The 16,055-nt window shown below is 45.5% G+C and overlaps 1 protein-coding gene across 1 annotated transcript in view; it reads right to left on the reverse strand.

The window, feature by feature from the left end:
- The window catches only part of Fam178b (family with sequence similarity 178 member B), a 126,738-nt gene extending 111,118 nt beyond the window's left edge, over window positions 1-15,620 (reverse strand). Inside the window, exon 1 of the mRNA XM_021198278.1 lies at window positions 15,306-15,620. The gene's annotated coding sequence lies outside the window, so the exon portion shown is untranslated. The remainder of the gene's footprint in view (window positions 1-15,305) is intronic.
- Between the last annotated feature and the right edge of the window lie 435 nt (window positions 15,621-16,055).

Consider the following 16,055-nt stretch of genomic DNA (forward strand, 5'->3'; position numbering starts at 1 on the left):
GAGAGAGAGAGAGAGAGAGAGAGAGAGAGAGAGAGAGAGAGAGAGAGAGAAATGTGCCATGTCTAAACTGAAATAAACAAAATAATGGTGTGTCAGGGGCTGGAGAGACTGCTCACTGGTTAAGATCACTGGCTGCTCTTCCGGAGGACCCAGGTTCAGTTCCCAGCACCCACATGGTGACTTAGAACCATCTCTAACTCTAGTTCCAGGGGGTCCAATGCTCTCTTATAACCTCTGTAGGGACTGCACACCTGTGATGCAGAAACACACATGCAGCCAGATACTCATACATAAAAAAATAATAAGTGAAAAAATTTAAATGCCTTAAGCAGATGAATATAAGCCAGTGTGTGGTAACTCCTTTTTCTCCTGACCAACTTAAAAGATGGATATGTAACACAGTACTCATAAATCTCTTCTGACAGACACAACATATAAAGTTATTACTTATATAATAATGTCAACATAAAGGAGGGAGACTATAGCAATATTGGTATATAAGGGTTTTGTGTGTTTGAATTTAAGGCCTCTAGCCTATGCTGCCTCACATTCTCTATGTAGCCAAGGATGGTCTGACCCTTCGGAGCCTCCTCTCTCCATCTCTTAAGAGTTGAGGTTACAAGCAAATGTCACCATGTTTGGTTTGTATAAAGGGTATGTTAGACTGGGGGTTGAACCTAGATTGGTGGTTTGAATGTTCCCATGAGTCTCAGGCACGTGAATGCTTGGCCCTCAGTTGGCAGCTCTTTGGGGAGGATCAGGAGGCGTGGCCTTGCTGGGGAAGTGTGTCACTGGATGCAGGCTTTGAGGTTTCAGAAGGCTCTGACAATCTGAAGCTAGTTCTGTCCCCTGCTCCTGTTTTAGGATGTGATCTCTTGGCTGCTTCTCCTGAATGAATAAATAAATTCTGGATTTATTTTATGTATATGGCTGTTTTGTCTCCAGGTATCTGTGTGTACTGTGTGTATGTCTGGTCCTTTTGGAGGTCAGAAGGGGGCATTAAATTCCCTGGGACTGGAGTTATAGAAAACTGTGAGCCACCACGTAGGTGCTAGAAACTGAACTTGGATCTTCTGGAAGAACAGTGAGTGTTCTTAACCTTTGAGCAAATTCTCCAGCCCCTCAGACTTTATTTAAGGGGACCATGGTATGTAGAGACCACTGAAGCAAAGTCTAACAGTGGGACTGGACATGATTCCCTAAAACAGCAGTAATCCAAATAAGACTGTGTAAACTACATGTCATCTATAGGTAAGTAAGTTTTATATTTTGGCTTGCATGATTTAAAGACAATTATACAAACTAATAATTATATAGCTATGCAAATAATCATGTTATATATAAAAACATAATTCATGACAATGAAAACATAAAAGGGTGTGGTAAAGGGGCCAGGTTTTTTTTTTTTTGAAAATTTCAAATAAAAACTTTAACTTCAAAATCCAAGTTCATTATTTATAAATGCACTAAAGCATAGTCCATGCAAATTCAGACTGAGCCTACATACAGGCCAACGTGGTCTAAGTATTCTCACTAGAAAATATAAGTATGAGTTTTAGTTTCTTTTCTGTAATCGTAATAAACAGCATGGCCAAAAACAACTTGGGGAGGGAAGGGCTTATTTGGCTCCCACTTGCCCTTTACTGTTCATGTCTAATGAAGACAAGTAGGACAGGAATGTAGAGGGAGGGGCTGGTGCAGAGGCCACAGACCAATATAACGACCTACAGGCCTGCCTACAGCTCACACTATAACGACCTACAGGCCTGCCTACAGCTCACACTATAACGACCTACAGGCCTGCCTACAGCTCAATCGTGTGGAGGCAGACTAGGCTCCCTCTTTTCAGATAACTGTAGCTTGTTAAGTTGACGAAAAACAAACCAAAGCAAACCAAACAAAAACCTACCTGCTTGCACGATAATCAAAAGCAGCTTGAGGAGGAAAGGATTTATTTCAACTGCCACTTCCAGGTTCCAATCCATCATTAAGGAAATCAGGGCAGGAAGTGAAGCAGAAACCATACAGGGACACTGCCTGCTGGCTTGTTCCCGAGCTGTAGCTCACCTAGTTTTCTTATACACCTCAGGACCATCAGCCCACAGACACACGCCCACAGGTCAATCTGACACAGACAAGGCTCCAGTTGAGGTTCTTTCAGATAACTCGGGCCTGAGTCAAATTAATAACTACAGTCATCTAGGAGTGTGTAAACCAATGCTTAAGCTCATTATCATACTTAGCATTGCATAATGTAGTACTTCAAAGAAACAGATTGTGCACGATGAGGACATACAGTTTTTGCCAGCTAAAATTAATTAAGGATCTATAACAACTATAAATATTAATTATAGTTATCTAAAAACAGAGTCCTAGAATATATGAAGGAAGCAGACATAATTGAAGGAAAAAAAGGCAGGCAATGATGGTTGGGATTTGTATATATTACTACAAATGAGATGTGGTTCTAGCGTAGAGTATTGCTGAGCATGTCAGAGGTCCTGAGTTCCATGCCTAGCAGCACAAAAGAAAATCAAAGAAAGTCAACTATAGACAGAAATCAAAAGAAAATAAAGGGTTCCAGAGCCTCATGTCTATAATCTCAGCACTTAGGAGGCTGAAGCAGGAATCTGGTGAGTCTGAACTCAGCCTGGACTAGACAGTGAGTTCCAGCACAGCCTGGGGCAAAAGAAAGACCCCAACTCAAACCAAAAGAATGAGCTGAGCGGTGATGTCACACGCCTTTAATCCCAGCACTCAGGAGGCAGAGGCAGGCAGGTTTCTGAGTTCGAGGCCAGCCTGGTCTACAAAGTGAATCCCAGGACAGCCAAGGCTACACAGAGAAACCCTATCTCAAAAACAAACACACAAACAAGCAAGCAAACGAACAAATGAGAGAAACAGAGACACAGACACTCCAGCATGGACCTTACTGGGCAGCTTACAACTGTCTGTAAATCCAGCTTTAGGGGATCCAACATCCTCTTCCAGCCGCTGGGCATCTACACTGGAATGTGCACAGACTCACAAGCGTACATGTATACACTGAGGGTTTGAGTGACAATGTCCCCTGCAGGCTTAGGCATAGACACTTGGCCTCAGTTAGTGGCGCCCTTTAGGGGGTTTGGGAGGTGTGGCCTCGCTGACTCTGAGAGTTCAGACCTTCTACTACTTCTGTGCTCTCTCAGCTCTCTGTTTGCTGTAACAGATGTGATCTCTCAGCTTCATGCTCCTACCACCATATCTGCTGCCAGCTGCCATGCCTGCCATGCTTCTAGCCATGATGGACTCCTTTTATCTATTTATTTTGAGATGGAGTCTCTCTATTTTTGTAACACTGACTGTCCTGTAACTTGCTAGACAACCTTTCTATTAAGTTGCCTTGGTTGTGGAGTTTAAGCACAGCTACAGGGAAGGAACACTACATACCTAGTTTAAAATTTTGAGGGAAAGTGTGGGATCTGAACAATATTAAAAAGCAGGTCTAACAAACACTTCCACCTTGTATCCGTTGAATGTACATAACCCTGAAGAACACAGGGAGTGGGGCATTGTCCACCAATGAACCATACAGACATCTAGGACAGCATTATTCATAACAGTTAAAAGCAGAAATCACAAATGCTCATCAGTGATTGAATGGAGAAATATGATATTAGTGACATAATGAAATACTGTTCATCAATAAGAAAGGAATGAAGTAAGACAAATGCTACAAAACAGATAAACCTGTGAAAGAGCCCATTCATAAAAGAGTACAGACTGTATGAATGACATGTCCACCAGAGGCCAATCCTCAGAACAGAAAGCAGGTTAATACTGTCTCAAGCTGGAGGAAGGAGGGATGCTGGATGTGGCGGCAAAGGCACGCATGTTCCTTTTTTGGCAGTGATGAAAATGCTTTACAGCAGTGGAAAAGCAGCACAATCCCACTGACTACACATCCCGAGCAGGTCGAGTGTGCTGCGGTGCTGCAGGAACCACACACGTGGCAGCAAAGCTACAGGCAAGATCAGGAAAATCCTCGTGTGGCACAGTGGTATCTGTCTAGCTACTGGACAGGCTGAGGCAGGAAGGTCCCTTGAATCCAGGAGTTTGGGGTTATCCTTGGCAACACAGTGAGGAGGAAAAAAGAAGAAAGAGAGAAGAGGGCGCTGGAGAGATGGCTCAGTGGGTAAGAGCATTGACTGTTCTTCCAAAGGTCCTGAGTTCAAATCCCAGCAACCACATGGTGGCTCACAACCATCTGTAATGAGATGATGCCCTCTTCTGGGGTGTCTGAAGACAGCTACAGTGTACTTACATATAATAATAAATAAATCTTAAAAAAAAAGAAAGAAAGAGAGGAGAGGAGAGAGGAGGGAAGAGGGAGGAGGGAGAAAAAAGCCCAAAAGCAAAAATGTCACTGTTGCTACTCAAGCTGTATTCTTTTTTTTAAGATTTATTTATTTTATGTATATGGGTATATACTGTACTGATGGTTGTGAGCCCTCATGTGGTTGCTAGGAATGGAGGTTGTGGTTGGCCCTGTTCACTCCAGCCCAAAGATGTATAAGTACACTGTAGCTGTCTTCAGACATACCAGAAGAGGGTGTCAGATCTCATTACAGATGGTTGTGAGCCACCACGTGGTTGCTGGGATTTGAACTCAGGACCCTCGGAAAAGCAGACGGTGCTCTTAACTGCTGAGCCATCTCACCAGCCCCCATTTGGTTTTTTTTTTTTTTTTTTTTTTTTGGTTTTTGGTTTTTGGAGACAGGGTTTCTCTTGTGTAGTCCTGGCTAACCTGGAACTCACACTGTAGACCAGACTGGCCTCGAACTCAGAAATCTGCCTGCCTCTGCCTCCCAAGTGCTGGGATTAAAGGTGTGTGCCACCACGCCCGGCTCCATTGTTTGTTTTTTGAAACAGGGTCTCACTATGTACCCCAAGCTTTACTCTTGAAAGGACAAAAGAGGACAATGATGGAAAGACATATCAAACAAAAGTTACATCAGGCCTGGAGACATGGCACAGTGGTTAAGAGCACAGCTTTCTGTTCTTACAGAGGACTAGGGTTCCAATTCCAACACCCATATGGTAGCAAATGACCACCTGCCAGTACGGTTGTAGGGGTTCCGACATCCTTTTCTGGCCTCCAAAAGCACTCACACATGTGGTATACTGACATACATGTAGGCAAACATCCATACACATAAAAATAATTATTTTAAAAGTGGCCTGTGTTGTATTGCTGCTAGAGAGGCAAGAGGGAGAGACAAAGTCTCTGGAAGCTCCTTATGAGGGGCCATGCCTCTTGAGGTCTTCCAAGTGTGGGACAGAAGTCATAAAACTTGTCTTTAAAAAGACAGTTTATTTTATTTGAGGATTTTAAAGTAGCAAGCAAGTCTGTAACATATGCTGAAGACTGAGCAGCTACTGAGATGATAAATCAAATACAAAAAGGAACTGATGTAAGGATGAGAGGAGTCCCATGTGGTAGGGCCACATGTGGCAGGGAGGAGGGAGGGAGGGAAGGCATTTTCTCCTTTTTAGATCCGTTTCTTTTCTAAGCACAAGTGGTGTCTGTGTCATCCTGACAATGCAGAGCCGCTAAGTTTAGGCGACATAATACCAGTCTTTGTTCTGTCCACTCGGGTTTTGCTGTTCCCATTTCGGCTGCTCCTCAAGATCACCCAGGGGTTCTGCAAGTTCAGCAGTGCTCCATCCCCGGAACTGGTGGCGGGCTGTGGGTGGGGGTGATCCCAAATGTGGATCAGAGGAGAAAATGTGTCACCACTGACTGAAAAACTGACATGACACCCAGCCCCTCTTCACCCTCACAAAGAGGCTTGTGTGTCTCGACCACATTGATGAGCTTGAATCACTCAGCACACAGATGAAGAATCTCTGTGCCAGGCACCCAGCCTAGGGCCTGGCTCAAAAAGGATTTGCAGAAAGTTAGGGGCCATTGTTCACTAACGTGCAATGCACTAAACACAGAGCACAGATGCAGACCCAGTAATTACTGTACAATGCACATACAGACAAGTATACTCAAGTAAGAATAGAACAAAGACACTGTTAATTAAACTATTACCATGTGTGTACGCGAGAGTATGTATGTGCCATGTGTGAAGTGAGATGACAATTTGTGGAGTCTTTCCTTCCACCCTGTAGGCCCCAGTACCTGTTTTACTTAGTGTTCTCTAGAGGGACAAAACTTACAGAATGAATATATAGATAAAGGGGATTTATCAGAATGGCTTGCAGGCTGTGTTCCAGCTAATCCAACACTGGTTGTCTCTATCAACAGAAGGTCCAAGAATACAGTAGTTATTCAGTCATGAGGCTGGATGGATGTCTCGGCTGGTCTTCAGTTTACCCCAAAGCCCAGAAAAAGTAGGTGCTGTTGCTGGTAAAGGAATGGACTTGCCAGCAAGAGCTAAGAGCAAGCAGGTCAAGAGCACTCGTCCTTCTTCCATATCCTTGTATAGGCTGCCCTCAGAAGTTGTGGTCCAGAGTAAAGGCAGGCCTTCCCTCCTCAAAAGTTCCAGATTAAAAGTTTAAATGATTTAATTAAGGAAAAAGTCCCTCTAGACTCGCACCGACTGAGCCTTAGGATATTCTCAGCTCAGGACACAACTACGGCTCCAGGACAGCACAGTATGGAACCAAAGGCTCACCTTCCAGATTCTGCCCCATCATACTCTCCCTCCCTTCCTCACATTCAACAGGAAATGCCTGGTGTTAGTGTTTTAGAGTGGCCCTCAAGGGCACTCTTTTAGTCTCTCAGACACAGGAATGCTAGCCACTGCTACTCTCTTAATATTCTTAAAGACAACGAGGAAAGAAAACACAAGATATTTGTACAAACACATTCTTGACAAAATATGACAAGTATTCATGTTAACCATAATTTTCATTTCTACAACTTGCCACGTGAATTTTGTTTGTTTGTTTTTCGAGACAGGGTTTCTCTGTGTAGCCTGGCTGTCCTGGAACTCACTCTGTAGACCAGGCTGGCCTCGAACTCAGAAATCTGCCTGCCTCTGCCTCCCAAGTGCTGGGATTAAAGGCTTGTGCCACCATCGCCTGGCTTGTCACGTGATCTTAGCTGGCATTTGTAACTATCTTCTACTACCCAGTTTATACTTCCTCCCCCCTCCCCCCCCAGTAAGCACCTCAGCAGGTCTTGGCCTTTTTCCTAGAGGATTGACCCACACCTTCATCCATGAAGGGTCTGTGCCCTTTTGTCATCTGGCTTGAATTAGGCTATTGTAGTTTCCCATGGACTTTCTTCTCAGGCCAAGGAAGCACCAAGAGACACCTAATGGACCCCCCACACTCCGATCTCTCTTACCTGCATGCAGAGAAGCAAGCCAATTTCCCCTTGGTCATCTGCATCAATCACCCCTCCTATTCCTCTTATCCTGCTTAAGGGCATCAAAAGTCCAGAGTGGTGGGGGAAGAAGAGGTCAGGATTTATGTCCCTAATCCCAGCACTTGGAAAGCAGAGACAGGCAGTTTAGGGCCAGACAGCAAAGGCTACAAAGAAAAACTCTGTCTTGAAAAAATAAGTCCACAGTAGCCAACAGAATGTTTATCATGGCTCCTAACAGGAGCACTCTCTACTCTGGGACTATAACTAGGTCAGTAGAACTTAAGGTCACAGGAAAAGGAAACAAAATTTTTCCTAGTGGCTCGTTAGGGGATAGTGAGTGGAACTATTCCTTTTCCACCCCTTGACTCCTGGCTATATGAGAAACTGTACCATATATCTGATATGTGGACAATGACTGAAAGCATTTACTGACTTCTGGAGAACCCTGCCCTACCACTCCAGGATGCTGCCACCTAATTAGCCCTGTAACTTTGTCTTCAAAAGGCCATTCCATCTTTCTATCAGACGGTAAGATCAGTGGAAGCCATGATCATAGGTCCACTCTCACACTTCTGGCTGTGAAGTGAGTTTCTCCGGCAGAAGCAATACAGTGTGGAATGCCGAGATGGTGGATAAGACATTCTGTAAATCCATGGATGGTGATTTTGGCAGAAACATTATGCTCAGGAAAGGCAAATCCACAACCAGAACAAGTATCTACTCCAGTGAGGACAAAGTGTTGTCCTTTCCATGAAGGAAGTGGTCCAATGTAGTCAACCTGCCACCAGGTTGCTGGCTGGTCACCCCTACGGAATGGTGCCATTCCATGGGACTCAGTGTTATTCTCTGCTGTTGACAGATCTGGCACTCAGCAGCAGCTGTGGCCATATCAGCCTTGATGACTGGAAGTTCATGTTGTCTAGCCCATGTATAACCTCTATCACTGCTACTGTGGCCACTGTGTTCATAGGTCCATGAGGTAATGACAGGGATGGCTGAGGAAAGAGTCTGTCCTCAGAAAGAGGCATCCTATCTACTTGATTACTGAAGTCAACTTTTGATGAACATTTATGCAGGACACATCCCATGTATCTTCACACCCTCTGCCCACTTGAAAATCTATTCACATGCTTCTTCCTCAGATGTTTTTTTCTTACCAATTATTCTATTGTGATCTTTCCAAGTCCTTGACCATCCAGCCAGTCCATTGGTTCAGTGAACAATTGCACATCTGGCCATTTCTCCTTCCAAACAAAGTGTACGACCATGTGTACTGCTAGAGTTCTGCTCTCTGTGAAGATCTCCCTTTGTCAGGGTCTTTCCGGGTTGCCCCAGAAAGGGGTTGTAATGCTGCAGCTGTCTACTTCTGGGTGCTATCTGCGTATGTGCAGAACCATCAGTAAACCAGATCTGAGTCATCTCTTTTTAAGTCAACCAATCATAGGGCACGTCCCATAAAGCTATAGGAGCATGTTTGGCAGCAGTATGCATTGTAGTACAAGTAGAAACCATAGGCATTCAGGCAATTTCATGCAACTTGCCTTCAAGACCTGTTCAGGCCCAATTGTGAATATATCACTTCAGTTTGATAATAGATTGCTGCTGTACATATCCTACTTTATGACTCTGGGAGTCAGATAGTACCTAGCTCATGATGGGCAGCTCAGATTGCATGGTAATTTGGTGGCCCATTGTCAAACATTCAGTTTCCAATAAGACCCAACAGCAGGCCAAGAGCTGTTTTTCAAGGGAGAATAGTTTTCTGCAGATGACGGTAGAACCTTGCTCCAAATCCCAAAGGTCTCTTCTGTGATTCTCCTACAGGGGCTTTACAGGCTCCAGAGGCTCCAAACAGCATTCCTATCTGCTACTGACATCTCAAATACCATCAGGCCTGCTGGATCATCTTGTCTAAGAGGTAGAGCAGCTAGTGTAGCAGCCTAGACCTGTTGAAGAGCCTTTTCCTATCCCAGGCCCCACTCAAAACTAGCAGCTTTTTGAGTCACGTGGTAAATGGGCCTGAGTAACACACCCAGGTGAGGATTTTCTGTCTCCAGAACCCAAATTGACTCACTAAACATTGTGCTTCTTTCTTGATGGTAGGAGGGTGCAATAACTTACCTTTCACCTTAAAAGGAATATCTCTGCATGCCTCACACCACTGGACTCCTAAGAATCTCACTAAAGTAGATGGTGCTTGATTGACTTTTGGTTGGATTTACTTTCCATCCTCTGATATGCACTATGTGTTACCACATGCTGGTGCCCTCTCACCATTTTGCAACTTATAGGACTGGTGAAGAACATATCTTCTGGGCCTTCTCATTATGGAGGATTAGGTTTTACACAGCATACCCACTCTGGTATTGTAATTTCCCTGAGCCTTAACATTTATCAACACTAAGCCAAAGAAAATCAGGCATCTCCAGCTCCTTTTTAATAGACCATCTTTTGACTAATGCTTAAGCCAACAATTCAAACAAACTTCAGACCTTTTTTTAAAAAACCTAGATGAGCTTCTGTATTAAACCAAGAATCTTCCCTCAGAGGGCCCATATCAATAAACTCAGCCTGATCCAGTTTTATGTTCCCTCCACCATTATTCCACACCCTTAAAATCTGTTCCCACACATATTCCCCAGACTTATGCTTGAATGAACTAGCAAACTCATTACTTTTTAGTAGTCTAGCACACTCCTCAAGGGCCACACTTTCTAGCTCTCCTCTAAGGAGCCTGTTTAGCTTGAGTTTGGTTGGACACTGCTGATGGGCCCTGAGGGACCTCAATATTGTCTTGCTTGGCATCTCCTTCCAAGATAAAGGACAGTGAGGGATTAATTTCTCAGTCAAAAGCAGAAAGGGGTGGAGACGGGAGTAACATCTGCCGAGGGGGTCCTTTATACGGCTGTGACAGAAGGTGTGGCCCAGGTTAAAGGCAGATCTTCCTGCCTCAAAAGACACAGCTTAGAAGTGGGGCTTCACACCTCAAACCGTTTTTCTTTTTTAAATATATGTGAGTACACTGTCACTGTCTTCAGACACACCAGTAGAGGGCATCGGATCCCATTTCAGATGGTTGTGGGCCACCATGTGGTTGCTGGGAATAGAAAGAGCAGTCTAGTTAATGCTCTTAACTGCTGAACCATCTCCCCAGACCCCTCCCCCCTTTAAGATATATTTATTTTATATGTGTGAGTATGCTGTCACTATGTTCAGACATACCAGAAGAAGGCATCAGATCTCATTACAGATGGTTGTGAGCCACCATGTGGTTGCTGGGAATTGAACTTGGGACCTTTGGAAGTTCAGTCAGTGCTCTTAATCATTGAGCCATCTCTCCAGCCCCCAACTTCAAACCATTTAACTAAGAAAAAAATCCCTCATAATTGTACACAGTAGCTTGGGTTTTAATTAATTCCAGATGTAGGAAAGTTGACAACCAGAAATAGTCATTGCAATACCTAACTCAGGTCATCTGGCTTGGTGGCATTTTATACCTTAGAAAGATTTCTTGTTCTGTAGTCAATAATCTCCCATCAAGGAAATACCCCTTAGCTTGAACACTAACTATTTTGACTATTCTGGAACTTGACACAAATATACAATCATACATTTTCCTTTTTTTATTTACTTTATATAAATATTATATATAAATATTATATTACATCTATCTATCCATATAATTTTTTGAGACAGCATTTCTCTGTATAGCCTTGTCTGTCCTAGAACTCACTCTGTAGACCAGGCTGGCCTCCAATTCAGAGATCTGCCTGCCTCTGCCTTCTCTGGGCATGTGCTACCACACGCAGCTTCAACATACATTTTATCTCCTTCGTGCCTGGCTGCACTTTCCTCAGCATTATACATACATGGACCTCATGCATGTTGCTGCGTGAGGAGCTGGCTCACTTGTCTTCACCACGTGGCATTTTATCACAGGAACACCTCCCAGCTCACTGAGCCACTGCAGTGCCCTTCCTCTTTCCAGAGCACCGAGAGCCCCTCTCTCTACTGCTGAAATTCTCAAAGGTCTCTTCTGGAGCACAAGCACTTATTTCTATCCCCAATTCACCAGGTCATACAAGATTTTGATGTTATCGTACCATAAAAGGCACTTGCAAAACTTTGTCATCTCACCATCTTTTTTCATCCCTCCCTCCGCCCTCCCTCCCTCCCTCCTTTCCTTCCTTTTTGTTTTTTTGTTTTTTTTGTTTTGTTTTGTTTTGTTTTTTTGAGACAAAAGTTTCTTCATGAGCCCTGGCTGTCCTGGAATCAACTCTGTAGACCAGGCTAGCCTCAAACTCACAGAGATCCACCCACCTGGGTAGGTAAATGCCTCCCAAGAGCTGGGGTGAAAGGCATGCACCACCACACCCAGCCCTTGACCTATTTTTTATTTGGAAATAATTCCAGACTTGACTCAAGTTCCATATAGAAGAAAGATTTAGCTGGTCATCAAAATTCCCCAAACGTCCACATTTTTTGTACATGTTCTATCGGTACTTTCTTTAGTCTCTATGTACACACATGTACACATGGCTGCTACTTTTGCTAACACAGACTTTGCTAGCCAGGAGTAGTGGCGCACACCTTTAATCCTAGCACCTGGGAGGCAGAGGCAGGTTGATCTCTGAATTTGAGGGTAGCCTGGTCTACAGAGTGAGTACCAGGACAGCCAGGGCCACACAGAGAAACCCTGCCTGGAAAAACAAAAGGACAGACTTTGCCCCCGTGCCTTCTTCCTGCTGTGGCTTCCTGATTGTCAGGATCCCGGGTCTGCCACCACACCTGACTAAATACCTCATTTTCACACTGTTTGAGCTCTGGTGAGTCACCCTGGACCTGGGTTACCAGTCAGGGTCTGTGTGGGGCCGTGTGTGTTGAGACCCAGGCTGTATGCTCTGGGCAGCCCTCTGTGCACCTTGTCGGAAGGCACATACACAGTGTCCGTTTGTCCTGGTACAGCTGTTACTAACTTCAGTCACTGGGCCAAAGTGTACCTCGACGCTCTATGCCGCCACTCCACAGTTTTTTTTTTATAACTATCAGTCCTTCCAGGAAGATGCCCCAAGGCAATATAAACATCCCATTTCCTGCCATACTTTCTTTCCCCAGTTTCAGCATCCACTGACGATCCTTGCTGGGAAAGATTTTCATTGCTGTGCTTGAAAACTAGTTTTGTTTATTTTTTAAAAATAACTTTAAGTACTTTGAAGAAATAAAACTCCAATACAGAAGATCAAATAATATCTACAAGTAAAACATACCAGGGCTGGCAGGGCTCAGAAGGAGCTCAGCTGGATGGGAGGACCTACCTGTGGAAGGAGAGAACTGGGTCCTAGACGTTGTTCTCTGACCTCCACATACACATTATGGTACAATATGTGTATATGTGACCTCTACATATACATTTGTGTGTCCACAAATATACATACACATACAAAATAGGTAACTGTAAAGCAAAATAAAATTAAAATGACATCCCAAAGTCATTCTCAAGGATAAAAAAGCAAAGCTGGTCCTGATGCAGAGGCAGATGGATCTTTGTGAGTTTGAGGCCAGCCTGGTCTACATAGCTACACACTGAGTTCTAGGACAGCAGGGGCTACATAAAAAAGAGCCAGTTCAAACAAAACAAAGCATAAAGAGATGAAAAAGCAAAACCAGCCACCAGGCGTGGGGTGACAGTAGGCGTGACTTCATCTGAGAGCCAGGGAGATCCCAGAGGTGGGAAGGGCGATGTCCGTACACATCATGGCAACGTTAGCCATGGTTTACGTGCTGCAAGAATCTAATTTTAGAAGGAGCTAAAAAGTCATCCAGGAGTGGGCCCAGCAGGAGTCAGATCCACAGAACACTAGGCATCCTGGGGTCTAGCCTGTGTTTACTCTCAGGACAGAGACCAGGGTGATGACCCTTAGCCTTCGGTCACCAGGAGATTCTAACTCAGCCCTGCAGGCCTGGTACATGCCCATCTGTTTAAACATACCACCTGTCACAGACAACCCGTGGTGCCGCTTAATTAGTGAACCTCACTGGGAGCACAACCGATAAGCCATCTTACAATACAGTAGGAAGTAGGCTGAATTCCCAAAGCTCATCTGGCAAGCTAACTTAGAAACAAAAGAAACAAGGCTGGAGAGATGGCGCAGTAGTAAAGAGCTCCGATGCTCTCAGAGGACCTGAGTTCCATTCCTGTCATCCATATCAGACAGCTTGTAACTGCTTGTAATTCTGGGTTCAAGGGGCCCGCCACCCTCTTCTGGCCTCTGTGAGGACCTGCCAGTATATGTACATAACCCGACACCACCACCACCACCACCACCACCACCACCCCCACCCCACCCCCACACTCACACACACACTCAGACACACACACACACACACACACACACACACTATAAATGCCTATTTTCAGAGCCCATCCTTTGGCTCACATTTCTTTCTTTTTCTTTTTTCTTTTTTTTTTCTTTTTTTTCTTTTTTGTTTTTTTGAGACAGGGTTTCTCTGTGTAGCCATGGCTGTCCTGGAACTCACTTTGTAGACCAGGCTGGCCTCAAACTCAGAAATCTGCCTGCCTCTGCCTCCCAAGTGCTGGGATTAAAGGCGTGAGCCACCACACCCAGCTCTGTCTCACATTTCTTGACTATATAAACATTTCCAAAGAAGTCAGTCCAAGGATCCAGTCTGACAGCAGCTCACTCTTTCTCCGAGTCTCCAAATCAGAAACCTGAAATCAATCAATCAACACAGCAGCTGACAGAGATGCTAATGATTTCAAGGACACTGGTGACTTTCAAGCTGCTAAGACAAGATGACAAAGGGAAGACCCTACCCTAGCAATTATGGGACCCAAGTTCAAAGCTGTCTCCATGTGAATAAACACACATCTTAGAATCAGAAAGAGGAACACAGGAGGAGACAAAGGTCTCCTATGGTCAGAGAGGCAGAATTAAGACCTAGCCTCTACTTTTTTTCACTTTTCCTTCCCAAATCCCTCATCACTCAGCCAGTCAGAACCTAGCCCTCTGCTTCACTCACAGTGACCTCAGGCCCCCTGGTTAGTGTGGCATCATGGCCAGCAAGAGGGCCACCATGGCCAGCAGGAGCCACCATGCTCTCCCCAGTTAGCGCTTTTCCCAAATCACACATAGTCAAGGCTCTCTCCACTCTCCATCTCGGTCTCATGGTTTGCTTTCAACACGTGACCTCCCACCTTTTTATCTTTCTTCTTTTCCTGGCTTTATGGAAACGAAAATAAGAACATCCTTGGAAAATAAGAATATACTATTTTCTATACTAAATATAGAAACTCCAAAGCGCTTCGAGCACCAATGTCCAAACAGTCAAGATGAACGTGGAAAATTACAGCTGCCTTGAGTTCCCAAATATTGCTGCAGTAACATGCCTTGCTCCCAGCAGCATGCTTTATGTCTTCTTTTAAACAAATATTTACTGGTTAGGAATGCTAGCGAGGGCAGTGGCAGGAGGGCCCCAGCTCACAAGCTGAAAGACTTGGAGATCGGAGGGTCATTCTCCGGGAAAAGTTAAGCAGACCCCAGCGTTGTAAAACGCTTCCATCTATCAAACTAAGCATAAGCCGGGCCTGGGAACAGCCGATGGTTCCAGAAAGATAGCAACTCATTTTTATGCCCCGAGAAACATTAAGAAACAAAACAGGTCAAGCCACACCACCCCAAACAGAAACCATCACGCCAGGCCTTGGCGTACAGCACGCTCGCTCAGCAGAACAGGGCGGTGGGATTCTGTTCATGTAGGCTGACCTGATAACACGGAGGGATGGGTGGGGCTTGGCCTACCAGTGAGGGTTAACCCTGAGCCAAATGCAGGAAAACATAAGGATGCAGGCAACCGCGCTAACATGGCCTCTCAGTCCCGGATCACTCACGGGTGAGGAAATCGTGGTCCGGGAGGAACTCACAGGTAAAAGGCAGCTTTTGGTCCTACCCCGCGGGTGGTGATGAGGCCACTCCCGGGAGCCCTGGACTCAAGAACCGGAAGAGCAGCCACAGGAAGCCGTGGCACGTGAAGGAAGCTCCGAGGCAGCCTCGGAAGATGTGGCACAAGAAGCTGGAGCAGGAGACCACGGTGGTGGGGGGCCAGATCAGCAGGGACAGTTGAGAGGCGGGACCTTCTGGTGAGTGGTCCAACCGCGCCTGCCAGGCCTCGAGCACTCACCGTTAGGGCAGGCTGTGGCCTCTCACGTGCTCCTCCCCGCCCTGTCACGTGGCAACCCTCCACGTGTGCGCGCAGGGGTCGCCTGGCAACCCTCCACGTGCCCGCGCGCGCAGGTCACCCAGCGCCACTCAGCTTCTGAATTTCAGCCAGCCTTGGGTTTTCCAGATGCGGACGCGGAGGGCTTGCTTGTGGCCCAAGAGCAAAGAAGGGAAGGCGCGGAGATTTGAACTCCTCGGAACGCACAGTTTAACGTTCGGCGGTCCAATGATGGGACTTTTCCAAAGTCGAGGCGCCACAGTTAGTGGTGCATAGCTCGACGCCTTTCACCGTTGAACGTTGGCCACGGGCTGCTTTGAGAACCTGTTCTGGGCGTACGTCTGTGTGAGCATGCGAGCTTGAAGGAAAGGCAGCGTGAAGGGATGTCAACCCTGCATGGATTGACAGCCAACACTGGTTAAGCCCTGGCCCAGTAACTAACATTGAGAGAGGCCAC

Source organism: Mus pahari, chromosome 5 (assembly GCF_900095145.1).
Source record: "Mus pahari chromosome 5, PAHARI_EIJ_v1.1, whole genome shotgun sequence".
Lineage (NCBI taxonomy): Eukaryota > Metazoa > Chordata > Mammalia > Rodentia > Muridae > Mus > Mus pahari.